The sequence below is a fragment of the Corvus moneduloides genome, chromosome 4 (genome assembly GCF_009650955.1).
Source record: "Corvus moneduloides isolate bCorMon1 chromosome 4, bCorMon1.pri, whole genome shotgun sequence".
NCBI classification, from domain to species: domain Eukaryota; kingdom Metazoa; phylum Chordata; class Aves; order Passeriformes; family Corvidae; genus Corvus; species Corvus moneduloides.
In genome coordinates, this window is record NC_045479.1 from 72,468,747 (window position 1) to 72,487,472 (window position 18,726).

Consider the following 18,726-nt stretch of genomic DNA (forward strand, 5'->3'; position numbering starts at 1 on the left):
CTCCCCTGAACAAGACCGGATCCTAACTTTGGCTAAATCCTTTCTCCCCGAACTTACAACCTGTCCAAGCTGAAGGCAAATCTCACTTTGGGGACACCCCACGTCAGACCAGCTTTTCTTCGGAGCTCACCAAAAAGAACAGATCCCAGCACAAGCTGCAGCTTGTCCCAAATAAAGAGATTAATTTCAGGAGTGGTTTGTCTGCAAGGGAATTAAGATACAGAGGGACAACACAGCCTTCCCTCATCACACAGATTATTCCTCTCAGGCAGTCAGATGCTGCCCATCACCTTGTTACCTGTGTCTGTGCCAGAAGAGCATTAAATGATGGAATTAACTTATGCCATCAGTGGGACTTTCTTCCTTTTTTTCCTAGCTCTTCCCATGTGATAAAACTGCATGTGGATGTTATTTCTGCCTGCATTTCAAACCTGGTTTCCTACCAGCAAAAGCCGGTCAGAGCTGTGCTCCTCTGTGCTTGGGAGGGAGAGCAGAGAGGTTTGGAATGATTTCTCAGCTCCTCCAGGAATTTGCTACTGAGACTCGAATGAAAGAACACAAATATTCAGTGTCACAGAAACGAGAACAGAGTTTTGAGGTCATGTAAATAACCTACAAATCCAGAGACCGGAGTTAAACTCTCTTTTCCAGAGCAGACAGGGATGTGATTCCTCAAGCTGGGTGTTAAGAACCATGGAACATCCCGGGCTGGAAGGAACCCAACCTGCCAAAGACATGACACCCTCCACGACACAGGCATTTCCCAGCCTCCTGAAAGTATCCTGAGGATAAATCCATCAAAATTATTCCTTATCCCAGTAACTGGGGAAATGCAAACCCCCGGACAAACAAACTGTTGTAGCAAGAGCAAGGTCACTGATTTCAAGCAAACCATGTCACAACAGTGCCTGACTTGATCCCACCTTGTGTGTGTGAGATCATAGAGGTCCAGAGCACTGAGAAAAGGGAAATATTGCCAAAAGCAAGAGTGTCAGGTTGACTTCTGTCTCAAAGTCTCATTCCTGTCCCCAGCAAAGCCATCACACACTCCTGGCACTCTGTTCTCCCCAGCACAGAGTTCCTCTGCTGTATTTCACTGAGGTGCAGCTCTCACGGGGTTGGCAGTGCCAGGTTGGCCAAAAAATTAAAATTTTGTGAGATATTCCTTTGGCCAGTTTGGGTCAGCTGTGTGCTTTCCCAGTTCCTGGTGCACCTCCAGCCTTCTCCCTGTCGGGGCATGAAAAGCTGAAAAGTCCTGGAGTTGGTTTAAGCACCACTTAGAAACAACTAAAACCATCAGTGTGTTATCATCACGATTCTCATGCCAAATCCGAACCATCGCAGCTACAAGGAAGAAAATTAACTTCATTCCAGCGGAAACCAGGACAGCAATTCACTGGGAAGGAGACCCTGATGAGCTCTAGACACAAAGAGGAATAAACACAGCCTCTGCCCCTAAAGGAGTGATGAATATTGAAAAGAAAATGAACTGGGTTTCATCCCAGCAGGTCTCCCCAGCTCATGTATCCATTCCAGCATTTTAGGACAGCCTTGAGGAAAACGCCGTTTCCTTCCTCAGAAGCTCAGCTTATGCTCACGCATTCCTTCCGAGGCTTTGGGGGCTCTGAAAAAGCCCAAATGGAATCTAAATTTGCTGGATCTGGTTCAGATGGGAGCCCTAAAACAGCAAGGAAGGGTCTATGACCCCGGCTTTCCCCATGAGGAAGCTGTTTTGTTTCCTTGCTGGCTGAAGCTGTTCAGCAGAGTTTATGTTGCTCTGGATGCCAGTGAGTGGATGTTTCCCCCTGCCTGGCAATTCTGGGAAGATCTGGGAGACACAAGTCCTCTCTCTCAGGCTGAAGCCTCACAATTAGTGCTGTGTGCATCCACCAAGAGCCAAATCTCATCACACTTCGGCTGCCTCCTGAAAGGCTGGCAGGGAGAGCAACTCTGCATTCACAGGGACTTTGTGACCACTGGCTCTTCAGTCCTCCATGAGCTAAAACATGGGACTTCAAGGGAAAAAACAAAACCTTTACACCTTGGTCTGCTGATTGTGGGAGCACTGAGATCTATATTTGGAGATGGGGAAAGCACTGGCAAAGAAGCTAGGAGACAATCCCCAACCTTCAGAGTCTGAGACTTTGCTATATATTCAAAAGACAGCTGGAGCAGAGTGGTCTGAGGGAAAAAGTAAAACAACAGGACTGGGAAAATAAGAGATGATACCGGGATCAGGGAATCCTGGAATGGTTTGGGTTGGAAGGGACCTTAAAAATCATCTTGGTCCAATTCCCTTGTCATGGGCAGGGACACCTTCCATAGACCAGGTTGCTCAAAGCCTGGATGGGGAATAAGGCTTGGAAATAAAGCTTCACAGGGATGTAGAGCAGTGGATTTGCTACACAGAATCAGGCACTCTGTAAACCAGATGGGCTTCAGTTACCAGTGACCAGCACTTTCTGGCTCAGAGCAAATGGGCACTTGTCCCAAATGAAGAGTTTACAAGTGGCCAGGCCAGTGCGATTAATGCAGGGCACAGCTGTGTGCTCCTAGAGAGCCAGGATCCCTGAGGGAAGGACCATCAATCCTGCAACTGCACCAAACCTGGCAGGAAAGAGGCTGGACACACAGCAGGAGTGGGAACATAAAGCAAATGCTGTTAGTGGTGCTGTATTGCTGGGAGGGAAGAGTCAGAGGTGTGATCATTTCTCTTTGGTGATGCAGGGTTTGCAGCAGAGGCAAGAACAGAGTCTCTCTTTATGCTTTACTCAGCATAAAATTTCCTCCTTTCATTTGTGGCAGGTATCCAGCCCCTTTTGGAGCAGCAGCCACCAGCTATGGATGAGGCCAGGGAAAAGATCTGACACAGCAAATTCTTCATCCTCAGCCTCTCGTGAGAGTGGCTAAGGGGAGCAGATGAGTGAGTCCCATAAAACAGGGATGGCTGGGCCATCCCACATCCCAGCCAGACCTCCAGTCCAACACAGCCCTGGAAAGCAGCAGTGCTGACTGGCATTTGCTCTCCTAACCCTAAAAAAAAAAAGCTGCATTTTACTGCAACCATTAGCAGCATTTTGATATTTACTGGAGATTCTGAACAAGAAATTATTGGACACCTCCTTGTTTTATTTGCTCTGCACTTCCTAACTCTGACCAAATTCCTAAATGCTTCTGGGTGGGTTTTTAGGTACCCTGAACCTCCTGAGCAGACACGTGCTGTTCATTTTATCACTCTGCCTTCTTCATGACAGCTCTTCCACCAACTGCTCCCTGTCTTTCAGCCCTCAAGCAGGTCAGATGAGGTCGGGTGAATCTTTTTTCCATCTTTCTGAAGCACTCAGGCCAGTTAGGTCCCAATCTGGTAGGTCAAAACTCGCATGTGTCAGCTGAAGTTATCTACTCCTGCTGCCTCCAAGGGCTTGGAAAGAGCTCTTGAAGGGGTGTCAAAAGGCTAAAAAGTCCATATTTCTACCCCAAAGCTCACCAGCCCCAAATTCCAGGCATGAGATTGCTACAGAGCACGATCTTTTCTTTACAAATAAAACAGCACCAAATAGACAGTTTTTTTAACTGATACTAATCTCTTGTGAGCTTTTCTTGGCCTGCCCTTACAAATACCATAAAAAATGCATTACAGTTGTTTATAATTTTTAACCATTCTGGCATAACAGCACTTTTTTGTGAAGTTCAGAATGAAGCAGGGCTCAGTGCAGCTGCTGTGTTCAGAGCAAGATGCTCCCCGAGAAGAAACACCCAAGTTCAGACCAAGCAAGGACTGTCCTCTTCAGAGACTTCCCCTCAGAGAATTTTGGTTAAAAAAACTTCTGTCCCCACTTGACTTGGATGTTTTGAGCAGGCTGAAGGGCAGCTGATCTGCCCCTGAGCCAAAAGGCAGACGCAGGGACAAGACTGATGAAGAGCCCCACGTTTGCCTGAGCAGAGACTTCCAGCTGAGACACAATTTCCAGCCCAGCAGCAGCACTGGGGAAGGACTCTCTGTGCTGAGAGCTGTAATGAGGCAGTGTGGACACAAGCCCTGATAACCTGCAGCTTTGGGAGCATTTCAAGGGAAAAGGAAAAATAAAAAGCAGTCTGACATCTATCCCACCACAGTCCCGTGATGTCCCAATTTGCAGCTGACAAAAGAAGTCCACAAAAGGCAATTTCAGCAAAGAATCAGCAGCAAAACTCAACCCCCCGTTCCAAAAAAAAAAAAACCTGGATAAACTATTACTAATTTGCTGTTAATTTTCTCTTCCAGTGACTTTGTCACCACAAGCCCAGCTATTGCCAACACATCCAAAGGCCAACAGAAAGTTATTCTTAGAGCCCAGCCCGGCTGTTGCTGCAGGATAACTAATCCCAAATCATGCTTGAGAGTCTTGAGCTGCTGCTGAGCTGGACAGGACACCTATGGCCAGGATCAGAAGCAGGCAGGAGGCAGAACAATGCTCACATGGGTGAGAAGATAATCACATGCTCTGTTTGTTAATGAGCAGATTAGAGGGGAGTTGATGTACACACACGCACACAGATTGTGTTTGCAGGGAGATACACGACTCCATCCTGTACAGACACATTTATTTTTGCACCAGAATGATGCAATTCCTGTGCAGGGCGCTGTGTGCATGCATAATTCCAGTGAGCATTAGCAGCAACACCTACAGCTCAGGTTGTCTGACATGTTCTGTGCCAAGACTCACTTTTAAGGTCCTCATTACTTTGACAGACCTGAACCACTCAGGGGACAATTTCCTGAGCTCAGTGTCTGCCTCAGGCTACCAGCGCTGTGGAAAGTCGCATTCAGAATGACTTGGGCAATGCTGAGAACTAAATCAGGGGAAAAGTTTTTGTAGGTTACTGATTTTAACTTTTTTTTTCTAGATTTGACCTCGGTTATATTCTTCTTGCTGCCTCGCCGGAAAGGTGGCACGCTTTGGGGCTGGGAGGAAAAATTGGAATGTTCCTTCCCTTGCGGCCATGGCTAAAAGTCTGTCTAGATTTGACCAGGTTGAGCATGTGATAGCACAAATATTGCAAGGAAAACTTTTGCTTTTTCCACTGCTCCTAGAATGGATCAGACAACACTTGGGATGACACAGAAGGAGTAGGATATGTTCCTGATGAGCATCCTGGGTTAGTGGAAGTTGTCCCTGCCCAAAATGATCTTTAAGGTCCCTTCAACCCAAACCAATCTGTGATTCTATGGCTTGTCCGAGGTCACACAGGGTCAGCAAAGCAGAGACAAATCCTCATCCCACATTTAACTCCAAGCTCAGTGCCACAGCAACAACTATTTTGTGGAGCCACAAGTGCAGCCCCAGGGGAACCTCCTTCACCAGTGATTTTCTCTATTGTCATCTCCTTTGGTGCATGTTTGAGGGACACACACCTAGATGTCCCCACAGTGATAAATTCCCCTCAGTCCTAAACCCATCCCCTGCTCCAGCACTTTGCCAGCATCAGCAGAATTGGTGCATTACACACCCGAGTGTCGGCAGTGGAGAGACTTTAAATAGTTCAGTGGTCACCCTGCTCAGCTGTGGGGCACAGGGATGCATCCAGGGTGTCCTGAAATGATACAGCAGAGTCCTGCTGCTGGCACCCAGCCTGGGAGGCTGGGGGGAGGAAGGGAGGAGGTGTCTGCTCTTACTATTCTGATGCTAAAGCGGCCTTGAGAGGAGACACTGCCAGACTTCCATCAGCAGTGGCACTTCATGGGCAGCTTTCTGCTGCTGCAAAACACACCTGCAAAAGGCAAAATCTCTGCTTTTCCTTCCATAAGTATCTCCCCGGTCAACTCAGACACAGATGGAAGCTGCAGGTGCCCTGCACTTCACGGACCTGACCCTTCATCTGCACGAATCATGCCTAGCGCTATCAACAGCTCCACAAATCACCCCAGAGCAGGCACAGGGAGGGTGATGCAATCGTTTTAGCTGTTTGCACAGCCTCATAATTGCAGATCCATCATCACAAAGCATTAGCTGTGGTAGGACAGGTGTTACACAGAAACCCAGCAGCAGAAAGGGGCACGTGAGCCAGGCAGCCTGCAAAGGACACTTTAGTTTTCACTAAGAGGTTTGAGATCTGGGCTGTGCTACCCAGAAGAAAGTTATTTGTTTGCCAAGCCAGCTGCAAGCAAAGCTCTAATTTAATCCAGATCCAAATACCATCTGCTTTGTTCATCTCTGCTCACACGGGATAAAGGCACCTGTAGCTGAGACAGGAGGTGTTTTTAACGTGGGGGGTGTGCAAAGGTCACCTCTGTTCATAAAATGCTGCTCAGAGGAAATGGAGGCCTTGATAACACAGGTTTTAAGATGTGAAGAAACACCATTAAGCAGATACCCAGGTGCTAAAAGAGTAAAGTCCACAAGTACTGTACCAATGTGCACTCCAGCCCCTAGGCCTCACCTGCCACTGCCTCCACGTCTCCACTCACCCCTCTCTCCAAAACAGGAACTGCTGCTCTATTCCCTCACCTCACAGGACCCCACAGCTGCACTTTGAATGCCACACAAACCTCAAATACCATGAAAAGCTGTAAACCTGTGCCCATGCCCCTCTGCCCTTGGGGATGCAGTCACAGCTGTTGGGACACGAGGCAGGAGCATCCTCCCTGCTCCTGGAGAGCATCACCTGTGCTCCACCTCCCAGGGGCCTCAGATGAAGGGCTGGAGGACACAGGGCCTTGTCCTGGCTCCTGTGTGGTTGGGACATACCCTGGGTTTGGCTGCAGGTGGGTTTTAATGACATGAGGCATCACTCAGACAGGAGGCAGGGCTGGAGTATGCCCTTGACTCAAGAGTTAGAGCCTGAAACGTTTTATCTTGGACTAGAGGAAAAAGGCAGAGGGAAAGAGGGAGGGAAATGAAGTTTGGGTTGTTAGTGGTGGAATTAGGCTGAAAACAGCAGTGTTTTGTACTGGGTGCTGTTGTTCTTTTTAGGACAGACCTGGGGAGTGCATCCAGGGGCCACTTCTGGGCTTATTTATACCTTTACCTTAATAGAGCAAAATTATAGTGGTAAATAGAAAAAAAAAGGGATTATTGAAAAATAGAGAGACAGAACAAGGCAAAATGGCTTTAAATTGAAAGAGGGCAGGTTTAGATTAGATGTTTGGAAGATATTCTTCCTTGTGAGGGTGGGGAGGCCCTGGCACAGGTTGCCCAGAGAAGCTGTGGCTGCCCCTGGATCCCTGGAAGTGTCCAAAGCCAGGTTGGATGGAGCTTGAAGCAACCTGGGATAGTAGAAGGTGTCCCTGAGGGAAGCTGGAACTAGAATTTTAAGATCCCTTCCAATCCAAACCATTCTCTGATTCTCTGAAAAAGCAGCAAGTCCACACAGGAACTCCCAGGCCAGAGGGACCCTTGCCAGATCAGCATCAGGAAACACCCTCAGGAGCACAGCACCAAAGCCCTGCAGCCAATCCATGGTCATGGCTCAGCACCCCAAACCCCGACCTGTCCTCTGTCTCTGCAGAGAACAGGAAATCCCCAGCAGCTTCCTGCAGGAGGGAGCCCACAGCTCCCAGCTGTGCTCCTGCCAGAGTGCTGAGACAAAAACTGCAGCGGCGTACGCAGGTGTAAAACCGCTATCACAATTCAGTGGGTTATTGATAACAAGGTATTTCTCCTCTGGGGCCATCTGCATCCCACACACCTCCACAAATCTGGGACTTTCCTCTTCCAGTTACAACAGCCAGGGCAGATAATTCCTTTTTTCCTCTGCCTTCAAGCCATGCATGAAGGTAGACCTCAACAGGCAGTTTCCTGCTCTAGACCATGCAGACAAACGTTGTGCCAAGCCCCATGAACTCAGAACTGAGGTTTTTTTTCCTACCAAGGTGCCAGAAATAATACAAATAAACTCTTCTTCTCTCCCTGGCTTTGTATCTACAGCTCCCACACATCACTACCAGCAAGGCTTTAAAACTAAAACAGACTGGGCCTACGTGGCTTGAATTTATTCTGGAAATTTATCTCTTCTTGCTGAAAGCTCTGTGTTTGCTTGATCTTCCTGCCTTCCAAGTCCTACAAGTGCCACATGTTGCACAGCTGGATTCCTGACAGAGAAAGAAAACAGGAGGGAAGAGAGAACAGATATTATACATATATATTTATAGAGATATATATACATGAATGCAATGGCCAAGGTTTTCAAAAGTCGCCTGTGAACTTTGGCAAAGTGGCTTCAAATATCTCCAAGGGACCTGTGCACAGGAGAGACAGAGCTCTTGAGCTTCCAAAAATCTGTTCTCCACAGGCAGAAGCAGAAGGAAAAGGAAATGGGGCTCCAAAGGACTTGCTGCTCTGAAGATGCTCAAGACCAGCTCCTGTAGGAAAGGACTTACAGCAAAAGCTGTGCCAGGGAAGGCTGGAGATAAGGCACCCAGGAGGAAGAAGGACAGATCCATGTGGCACTGAGGGAAATGAGGAGAATTTTTAATTCTCAAACTTTCTGGGCTCTGACTACTAAAATAATAATGTGTTTTCCCAGCTCCAGGAGAATTTGTTCCCCCCCCTGCAGCTGTAACAGGGGAATATCCCTGGTCCCCCAAAGACAGGGGCAGCAACATCCAGTGTGACAAGCCAAGGATAAAGCACGGAAAGCTGAGGGGGAGAAATCCTGTTCATCTTGAGCAGCATTTGAAAAAAAAAACCAGCAAAGGAGAAAATGAAGAAAATGTTATTTCCTTTGAAATGGAGTATTGCACTCTGTAACGGGAGGCCGGGGGGTGGGGTGGAAATCAAACCCCAAAGTGAGCCAGAGATTCAGTTCATAAACACAGGAGAAGGTCAGCTTCCTCATCACCAATAACTCAGTCCCAAAGGAACCCAGCATGGCATTTGAGACAGGGCAGATATTTGATTCCTTCCTCTGCGTGGGGAGCCTGACACACACACCCTCCATCCCCTGTCCCTGTTCTCCAGCACATCCCAGCCTTGCCAAGGGCTGGGTTGGGCCCCTCCTGCAGCCACCCTGCCTCAGCAGCAGCAGGAACAGGTTTGAAATCTGCTTGCTGAGCTGAGGAAGGGATTATTTTTGCCCTGTGTTTGAGAAGAGGCAGTGGCTGTAAAACCTTCTGCCTGAGCCCAGCAACAGCGAGATTTTGGGAGAGGCTAATTATGGGTGGTGAAGGAAGTCCCCCACAGGCAGAGAGCAGTGGAGAAGAGACAGGCAAGCACAGCCCTGCACCTGGAGACCTTTTTGCTTGTTATAAAATACAGCTGATTCTGCTGCCTGTGCTCCCAGGGAAGGAGAGGCAAGGCAGGAGAGAAGACAACGACCAAGCGAAACCAAGAGGCAAATCACCGAGTGAAAAGGCTTCAAGCATCTCACTGCCACTTTTCCATACCCTTGTGCAAGTATGGAGAAGCCTCAGAATTATCCTCCCGCACGGAAATACCCAGAAGGAGGGGAGGCAGAGCAGGGAAGCAGCCTGTTTGGCCAGCAGGGCTGTTAGCGGGGGAAATGTGGCTCAAAGCACCCCATGCATCAACCAGAAGGAGGCACGGAGATGTCTGCACGTGTCCATGCACAGCCAAGGACTGGAAAGCAGATTGTCATGGAGCTCCAATCTGCTTGGGATCTCCTCCAAGCTCATGACACCTTGTGCTGCCCCACTTGAGTGCTCGTGGCCAGGGTCCAGCTGAGCCACTGGGAAGGATGAGAATTGCTGCACAGTCATCCCCTACCCCTTAGAGACCCTCAGAGACCCCTTTGCCATTGGCAGGGCCTGGACCAGCACCTTCTGAAAAGCATTAAAGCAGCCAAGCTCAGCTGCAGCCACATTCCCAGACACAAAGGTTTGTCCAAGATTGCTCTATTTATTCCCGGTTCTGAGCTGGAGGAAAACCTCAAACTCTTTTCTTTCTTCCCTCTCCTCCTTACAAGCTGGAAAACATCCCTCTCCCACCAGCATCTGATCAAGGGATGCTGGAGGAAAAAGGAAAACTGGTTTTTTGCCTAAATCCCTCCTAACTCCAGATATTGCAGCCAGCCTGCTCTTCCTTCTCCAAAAATCTGGACCTGCAAAACCTTTCCTGAACTGTGAGGGAGAATTGGCAGTGATCTGTGAAAAGTGCAGGGTGAACAGATTGGCATTTCCCAAGCATGTGTAGTTTGCATTTGTGTGTAGCAATGTGCATATAAATGTGTATTTTTATGTATATGTATAAAACATACACACACACGTATATATCTATATATATGGATGCATGTAGCTGTATTTAGGGAAAAAGGCATCACAACTTCCACCAGAAGATAATGAGAGAGCTGGGAACGTGCAGGCAGCAAGATGCAACTCCAATCTCCTCCTTACACTGCAGGACAATCAAGACTTCTTCTCTGAAATGAATGCAGAAAAGGGCCCAAACAGCTGGGGAAAGGGTGATGCTTGTGAGAAATCGGCTTTTTTTGTGGCTCATGCATTGCAAAGTGTGTGTGTGTGTGTGTGTGATGAGTCAAAGTCTGAGGGCTGCCTTGTGTCAGCCATTGACTGTGCCAATGACAGCAGCTCCCGACAGCCTTTAATAACACCACTTACAGACTCTGGAGCAGGGGGAGGCAGCAAAGGGGGGAGGAGAGTACTTCCCTCGCAGGCTGGTGCACAAAGCATCCCCAAGCTCGCCAAAATGTGTCACAAGAACCCGTTGATGGCTCCATAATTGCAGCCCACGCTGCAATGTGTTGTTCTAAGAGGCAACAGAGAGCACAGCCAGGAGAGCAACTTTGGGTACACAGGGGTAAAACGTGGCCAGGAGGACATGGGGACATGCTGGGCTCAGGTAGGGATGGAGCAGGTGGTGGTTTAGGGGCTCATCCCAATCACATTTCCTGGTGCAGCAAGGTATCTCCATGTGTTCACACCCAGGTTTATACGGAGAAGCAACCAGGAGACAAGAAATTCCATGCAGAGTAGGTGAAACGGGGAGAAGTATGTACAGGAGACTCCTGGAATATGCAGGTCCTGCTGCCTGCCTGTGCCTTGGTTCTCCAGTATGAAGGGGGAAAACAAGCCTGATGGATCCTGGGAAGCTCCTGGAAGGCTCCTGGTGAAGATGCTAAAAATCCCCAGCTTAGTCCAGATTTGGAAATCTTCGGGAAGAGCTTTGGGAGCACATCATGTTCTGATTATTTACTTCTGTGAGCTAAGGAGAGACCTACTTCACACACCGCCTCCTGGAGAGGCGGAAAAATCAGACATGTAAAATAAGAAGGAAATGGAAATCGACTTGATAGCTCCTTCCCCTTCCTAATGGGGAATACTTACCTAATTAGGCCCGCTTGCCATTTCCTCTCCTTGCTTTCTTTGAGATGTTATGCGGACAGAAATTTGTCCTAAAAGTTGTTACTTTCGTTCAGAGGCGTCCCCTTGAGCTGTTTGCCTTGCTAAGGCAGGCAAGGGCAGCACCTCCATCATCAAGGAGGGAAAAAATGCCTCCTGAATGGCTCTAAGGGATGCTGGTTTAAGCACCCAGCTCCTGCTGCACCTGCCTCACCTCCCTTCTCCATCCCTCACCCAGGCAGAAGGTGCAGCTCCAAGGTGCCTCCTGCCCTTGCCTGGCCCAGGTGAGCAGCTCCTGATCTCTGGGAGTGACCTTGGAGGCCAGGAAAGAAAAGCCAGAGGATGCAAAGATGCTCTGAGTCCAGTGGCCAAAATGACTCTGCCCTCAGTGGGCTTTTGGAGACAAACCTGAGACTGGATGATCTCAGGGCTGGTGGGATCCACAGGGACTCCCCAAACCAATCCCAAATCCATTCCACCACTTTGATGACTTCTCCAAAGCGCATATCCAAGCAGCTGGTGCAGCTCAGAGTGGAGAAAAAGGGGTGGTAGAAGGAAAACCCAAACCCTCCAGACCCACACGGACAAGGGTGATCCAACCAGGACACAGCAAGTTCTCCTTTCCCACAGCCAGCCCAGCTTCCCTCCTTTTGGAGAGGCCCCACTCTGGTGGTCTCCCCTCACCGGGAGAAGGTGTTGGCGCATGCAGGACATGCAGGAGCATCTCCCACCCCACAGGATGGTCCCAATCATCACTGCAGCAGAAACAGGCTGGATGTGACCCTACACTAGGGACTACAGGGGTCTCTGGCACAGTGAGGGGTCAGCACTCATCCCTAGACCCCTACACTGGACCCCTTTATCTGTCCTTCCATCTCCATCTCCATCCTACACTTTCCAGGAAGGCCCCCCCATCCCCCTCAGCCCTGCTCCTGCACCCCAGGAGTTTTTTCTCTTCCCTGCAGGGAGCAGAGCTTCCAAGAAGGAAAATGCAAAGCCCAAAGGGAATGACTTCAAGCAATGAGACAGGCTCTGCAAAGGAAGGTGTTTTATTCCTGCCTGAGGGGGTGCTTTAAAGAACCTCCTTTTGTTTCCTCAAAGGCGCCGAAAGAGGAGACCTGGAGGAATCCAGGGAACTGACTCTGCAAGCAGCAGCAGAGATTTCCCCGTGCCCAAGTCTCTCCATACCCAGCATCCTGCACTGGTCCAGCCATTCCTGCATCCCTCCCCACCCCATCTCCCAGGGGAGCACCTGCAGCTGAGCCCAGCCCTGCACCTGCAGCACCTGTGCAGGGTGTGAGAGGAGGGGCTGAGCCACCCCCTGCAGCTGCTCCAACCAGCCCTGAAACTTCACCTCCCTGTTGTTAATTCTGCATCCAGAAAAGCTGTGTTGCTTTCCTTTTTTTTCCCCTTTTTCCTTTCTTTCTTGTTGGGTTTTTTTTTTCCCTACTAGGCAATTTCCAGGGAACAAGAACTGCACAGCTAATCCCTGCTGCAAGCCAAGCCAAGCCAAGCCAAGCCCTCCCCTGCCCCAGCCAGAGAGGGAAAGCATCCCCATTCCTCTCCCAGTGCCCCTGGACATCCCTCCACCCTCCCAGCCTCCTGTCCTCACCAAGCCACCCCTCTGCAGCCACTGCAGCATCCTCAGGGCTGCCAGGGTGTGAAGGACAGCAGGAGGGAGGGAGGGAGGTTTCTTTGCAGAGCCACTTCTGCAGCACTGCCAGCTTCCACTGGCACTGTGAATCCAGTGGCTGCAGGCAGGAGACCCCTTTGCATCCCTCCTGCACCTCCTGAGCATTCCCAAAAACAATGGGTGTGCTGGATAAATGGGGTCCAGGCAGGACCCCTTGCTGCAACTCCCAGCAAGTGCATTGCTTGGCACCCAGCCTGCAGAGGACACCTGCTCCCTCCCCCTGCACCCATTCCTGGGGAGCAAGACCCCCGCCAAAGCAGGATTTGTCCTGCCCATGGCAACTGGAAAGTGATGGTGAGAGCAGGCAGAGTGACACCCTGAGCAGGGCTCGCTCTGCCTGGCCTCTTGGGTGCCCAGCTCCAGGGCAGCTCAGCAGAGCAGGACCCCAGGCCAGGAGCATCAGAGGAGCTCCCCTGCCTCCCAGCGCAGAGGGCTGGGCTTGCAGACGGGAGGGACTCCAGCAAACATCGAGGAGCAGCAGAGGCAGAGGTAAGAGAAGGTTTTTACCCAGCAATCCCTACAAGGTGCTGTGAATGCAGCGTTTGTGCCGGGTGAACAGACATATTATGGCAGACCCTGATGCCAGCCCTTCGCCTCCCAAACGGTGACAGTGATTACCAGCTTGGAAATAACTAAGCTCATTAGAACGAAACGCTTCGCCCAAATCCCCCTCCAAAGGAGGGATCTGACCAAGGAAGGGACCTGTGATGGGAACATACTGGGGGGATTTGTTTAACCAGATCAGCCCGCTGGGCAAGCACAGCACGGTTCCCTGCCTCCAGCGTGGCTAAAGCCGGGATTCCTGGGAAGCTTAACCCCCCATCCCACATGGACAGGGTGGGCACTGTCCCACAGCTAGCATCGGGGTCTTCTGGGCACAACCCTGCTTTGAAGGGAGGAAAAGAAGCACCTTTCAATAATAAATAATAATGCTAAGTATGTGTTTCTATAGCAACTCATCACCATAGCAGCTCGGCGCAGGAGGGAAACTCAGAGCTCATCCCGCCGTCTTCAGGGTGAGGAGGCAACTGCCCCCCCAGAGGTGGCTTCAGTGGTGGCAGAAATGGGACTTGAAGCACAAAGTCACCCTCCAGGTTGTCCCTGAGCACTGCCCTCCCTGGGGAAGCTGTTGGGATGATCTGGAGAGGAGCAGTCAGGGTGATGGGAGTATGAAGCACCAGGTATAGAGGTCACTGCAACCCCCCAGTCAGCCCTGGGATCCAAGGAGGGATGGGGGTATGAAGTCTCAAAAGCACCCAGTATTGAGGTCATTGCAAGCCCCCAAATCAGTCCTGGGATCCAGGGTGGCTGGAAGGAAAAGAGGTTGTGACAGGGGACAGCCCCACCGTCCAGCCAGGTGGGCGCTGTGAAGGGGAGAGTGCAAAAGGTGAGGCACAAACAAAAAGAGGAAATGGCCCGAAATTATCCATGCAAATACCAACCCCCCAACTCTTACATGTCTCAGGATAACAGCTTACAAGGCTCCACGTGTTGCTCTGCTTTTAGCAAGACCCAGAAATTCGCACCAAACCCTGACAAAGAGAAGCAGTTTCCCAAAACAGCCCAAAAACTCACTTTTTCTAAGGCACACATGCCCACCTTAATTTGGGTGTGGGGACTTTCCCCCCTAGATAACCCATTAAAGAAAAATCCAAACCTTTGATTAGCTCCGCAGTTGGTGTTGTCCCAGCTCACCCCCTCTCCCTGGCAGGGCTGTGGTGGCAGAGCCTTTGCCTTCAGTATAGAACAGCACCTCTGAAAGCCTCTTCCCAGCCAGCAGAAGAAGGTGACACTGCCCAGGAGTGGGACAGTGGCCATTAGTGACCATCATCCATGGACATCATGCTATTCCTCAGGCTGGTGAGTGAGTTCCCAACCAGGCCCATGCTGGTTTTACTCACTTTACAAAAAGTGAGTCATTTTTAAAGGTCATTAGAGCAAAACAAGAATTAGGTGATGGCTGAAGGGACAGTTACTTCTAGGAAACCACCCCCACTCGATAGATGGGGAAACAAGAAGCCAAGGAACACACTCAGGGCCATGGGACAGCTCTCCATCAAATCCGAGTGTCCCTCTGGCAGCCCAGGATAAGTTTCCCTAAAGTAAAATGAAGCTGTGTAGCACACCAAGCACTTGCTATTCCATCAATAGGCAATTGTAACAGGATACACCTCCTTAGTCTCTAAATGAGTTTTCTTTCCAGCACTACATTATAGACAAATCCCCTGCCACAAAAAACAAATAAATCCCTTTTCACAATCAAATATGCTCTAACCAAGTCAAACAGGGCCACACGCACGTGCAGCGAATCCGCAAAGCTTCTCCCAACTTCCCGGCGTGACCGTCCTCCCTTCAGGTGAGGAAAGAGGTGAGAAGGAAAGGAAAAAAAGAACATTTAACAGGAGAAACGAAGTGGCAATTTCCCAGTTCAGCTGGGAATCAGCACATGGGGTCCTCGTGGTTCCTGTTCCACAGGGGCTGAGCTCTCGCTGCCGAGCCCGGACTGACACCACACCAGCGCTTGACTTATGAGTGCTTCATCCCAGCAAGATATTTTTAATTTAAACCTTGACACAGCTGAGGACGAAGCCATCCAGGCTGTGATTTACTGCTAATTCATCCCTCTGATCCCTATAACTCTAAACTCAAGTCACCAAACAGCGGAACTCCCAGACACTCTGCGGTGAGGCTCGGCATGAATGAGCGTCAGGGGGCTGCTGGCGGCAAGTGCGAGTTCCTCATTCAGAAGAAACAACAAGTATGTAAATATTAACCATCTGCAGGCCACCCCCAGCCCAGCATCACCTCACTGTTTCCCAAGAAACACCACTGGGGATAAAACACCTCCACCAGCCTCACCTTTCCTCCCTCGTGGAGCATTTTAAGCTCCGGGAGAAATATCACGGAGGTCGCAAACATTTACGTGCATTTGGCTGCGAGGGTTCACGCAGGATCAAGATTTATCCCTCTGGCCCTTGCAGGAGAGCAGGGGAGGGGGAAAGGTGTGGGTATAGATCATGCAAATGCCTGTAATGGAAACCTAGCCCATGTTATCTGCATTAGAGCCATACATTCGTCCTGTCAAAAGGATGAGGCAAATTCAAGTGCCAGTCAAATGCCATAAATTTATTGCCAGTGGCTGGGTGGGAAAGCCCCAGAAGATCAGTGTATGGATAATAGAGCTGGAAAGAAACTCCGAAATCAGGCATGAAAACCAGGAGAGTCAGAGGTGCAACAGCTCCCTTTTGGGTCACAACTGCAAATTCAGGCACAATTAACAGGACTTTTTATTTATCCCTATGCAAAAAAAGCCTGGGAATCTCAGCCACTTGACTTTTGGGTCTGGATTTTGGTTTCACTGCATGAAGCACTTAAACAACCCTTTTTAGGGGGGAAACCCCTCTCGGCAGCAAAGCCTGGAATAAAAGCAAGTCACAGAGTCTGCAAATGACCTCTCTCTCTCTCTAGGGGTTCCTCTACAGGTGAGGTCAAAGCCACCTGATGAGAGGCGGCATAGTGGGACAGAGATTCCACCTGGTCACTGCTGTCCCTCAGGTCTTCAGGCTCTGAGTGTTGGTGTCTTCTACAAACATTAGTGTTTGAGGTAGGAACAACTGGGAACACTTCAGCAAAAATTTGGCTTCCTCCACGGCTCCAGGAATCACCTTGGAAGGGAACATGTCCCCAGCAGGGTTCACATCAGCTGGAGCTGAAGTGCCACAGGTGTCAAAAATGAAGTGGCCATTGGGTTTCTGGGTTTATAAACCAAAAGGTGCCTGTTCAAGGCCTTCAGAGCACCTCTAAGGGCCCATCTCGAAGGGGTTTTAGTCCTCAAGGAAAGGATTGAGGGCAGATGCCACACGACACTGGGTTCTGTGGCAGGGCACGCAGTGTTGGCGCCTCTTACCCGGGCGGCTGCTCAGCCCCTTATGACGAGCAACCACTCAAGGATGAGGCAAACTGACAGAGCTCATGCACCAACAAAGAACAAAAAATCCCAGACTGTTACTTGGGATGAGTCAAAAAAACCCCAAGGGAGAATGCCAGATACAGGAAATCACCACACAGGCTGTAGGCATCTCAACACGTCATGCTTGCAGTGATCTCTCCATTCCCAAAGGTGATTAAAAGCATTTTGTAGCAAATGTTAAAGGCACTGGGACCGAGGTCCATGAGAGCACAGCTGTCCCCAGGCCAATGCACAAACCCAAAATGTTAGGCTGTCCCTGCCCATGGCAAGGGGCTGGAACTAGATGATCTTTAAGATCCCTTCCAACCCAAACTGTTCTGCAATTCCATGATTCTATGATGCTTTCTCATCTCAAATCACCCATTTGCCATTTTAACTGGAAAAAATTCAATCCTGAAAATGCCCTGCTCTGTCCAAGGGCTGCTCTTGGCCATTGAAGCATAACCTAAAGGCCAGGGCACCACTCCCTGCTCTCATCACCAGGTCCCACTTGGGGCTCAGTTTGCATCTCAGGCTGCTGAGGGAGAATTCCCATGAATAAACGTGGACTGAGTCTTTTGCCTCGCCATGCCTCAGTTTCCCAACCCACACCACAGGAATGGAGTAAATGGTTGTATTTTAAAACCCTTCAGAGTCTGAGTGAAAAACACGTGGGCAGCACCACGCAATTTTTTCTTTTTTCCTTTTTTTTTTTTTTCTTTTTTCTTTTTGTCACAGGCTCCTTGAGAGCTCAAAGCTGAGGAATATAAAGCACTTTTCACAGGAAGACAGTCACGCAGGGAAGCACGCTCATCACTGATGCCCTGCAGAAAGGCGGTGGGCAGCCCAGACTCTCTGCACAGACGGGAAGTCTCGTTGCCTTGGGCGCCTGGAGCGCTGCTATCCCTTCACTGAGTCTTGCAAGCCAGAAGGAAGGAGTAAGAAAGAGCCCTCTGAAGCCTTTCAGAGGGCCAGAAAGGTTCCCCAAACGCTTTTTGTTAGAGGATCAAGCAGTCTGAGGGCTTTGCTGGGGGGAAGAGTCACAACCCGAAACGTATCCCTGGGTGGGGAGGGGGATTCGTGGGCAGGACATGAGACTGTGGAGTCTCAGCTCTGTGGGACCCCACTTTAGAGGGGGTTTGTGAATAATAAATCCAGAGGAGCCAAGTGATTCCCAGGTCACCATGCCATCCTGCTGCAAGACACATGTGGGCAGTGCCAACCCCCAAACTCTGGCACTGCCGACTCCAAAACTCAGCAGCCCCACCTCTGACACCCTCCCCAAGTCAGAGCCCAGCGTGGAGCACCAGCCCACAGTGCCAGCATCCTTCTCAGCTTCGCAGGAAGCTTCTCAGAGGTCCCTTCCAAACACGAAATTGATTCCCACACGGTGTTAACCCTCGGCACACCCCGAGCATCGTAAGACCTTGCCAGGCTCTTCCCACGAATCCACCCCCGGCACGGCGAGAGGGAGCCTGGTTTTACTGCAACCGCTCGGCATCGAGGACATCGGGAGGCAGAGACAAAGCGATTCAGTGCAAGGAAGGAGATGCAACACAAAAGGGGCGCCGGCATCCCCCCTCCCCTCCTCAGCCTGCCAAAGTAGAGGAATCGACATGAAACCGGCTCCGGCAACCCAGTGCCCCCGGGATGGGGCTGCCAGAGACGGCTCCTGCCTTCCCGGCGGCGCAGCTCAGCCGCTCTCCCGCCTCTGCTCAGCCCTCTGCTTTGCCACATCCACAGGCTGCCGAGCGCCAGGCTCGCTGCGGTGCAGGGAGGGATGCTGGC

The 18,726-nt window shown here is 50.3% G+C and overlaps 1 protein-coding gene across 5 annotated transcripts in view; it reads right to left on the reverse strand.

The window, feature by feature from the left end:
• Positions 1 to 18,726, reverse strand: part of PLXNA4 (plexin A4) — a 424,624-nt gene that overhangs the window by 402,454 nt on the left and 3,444 nt on the right. The gene's annotated exons all lie outside the window — the stretch shown is intronic.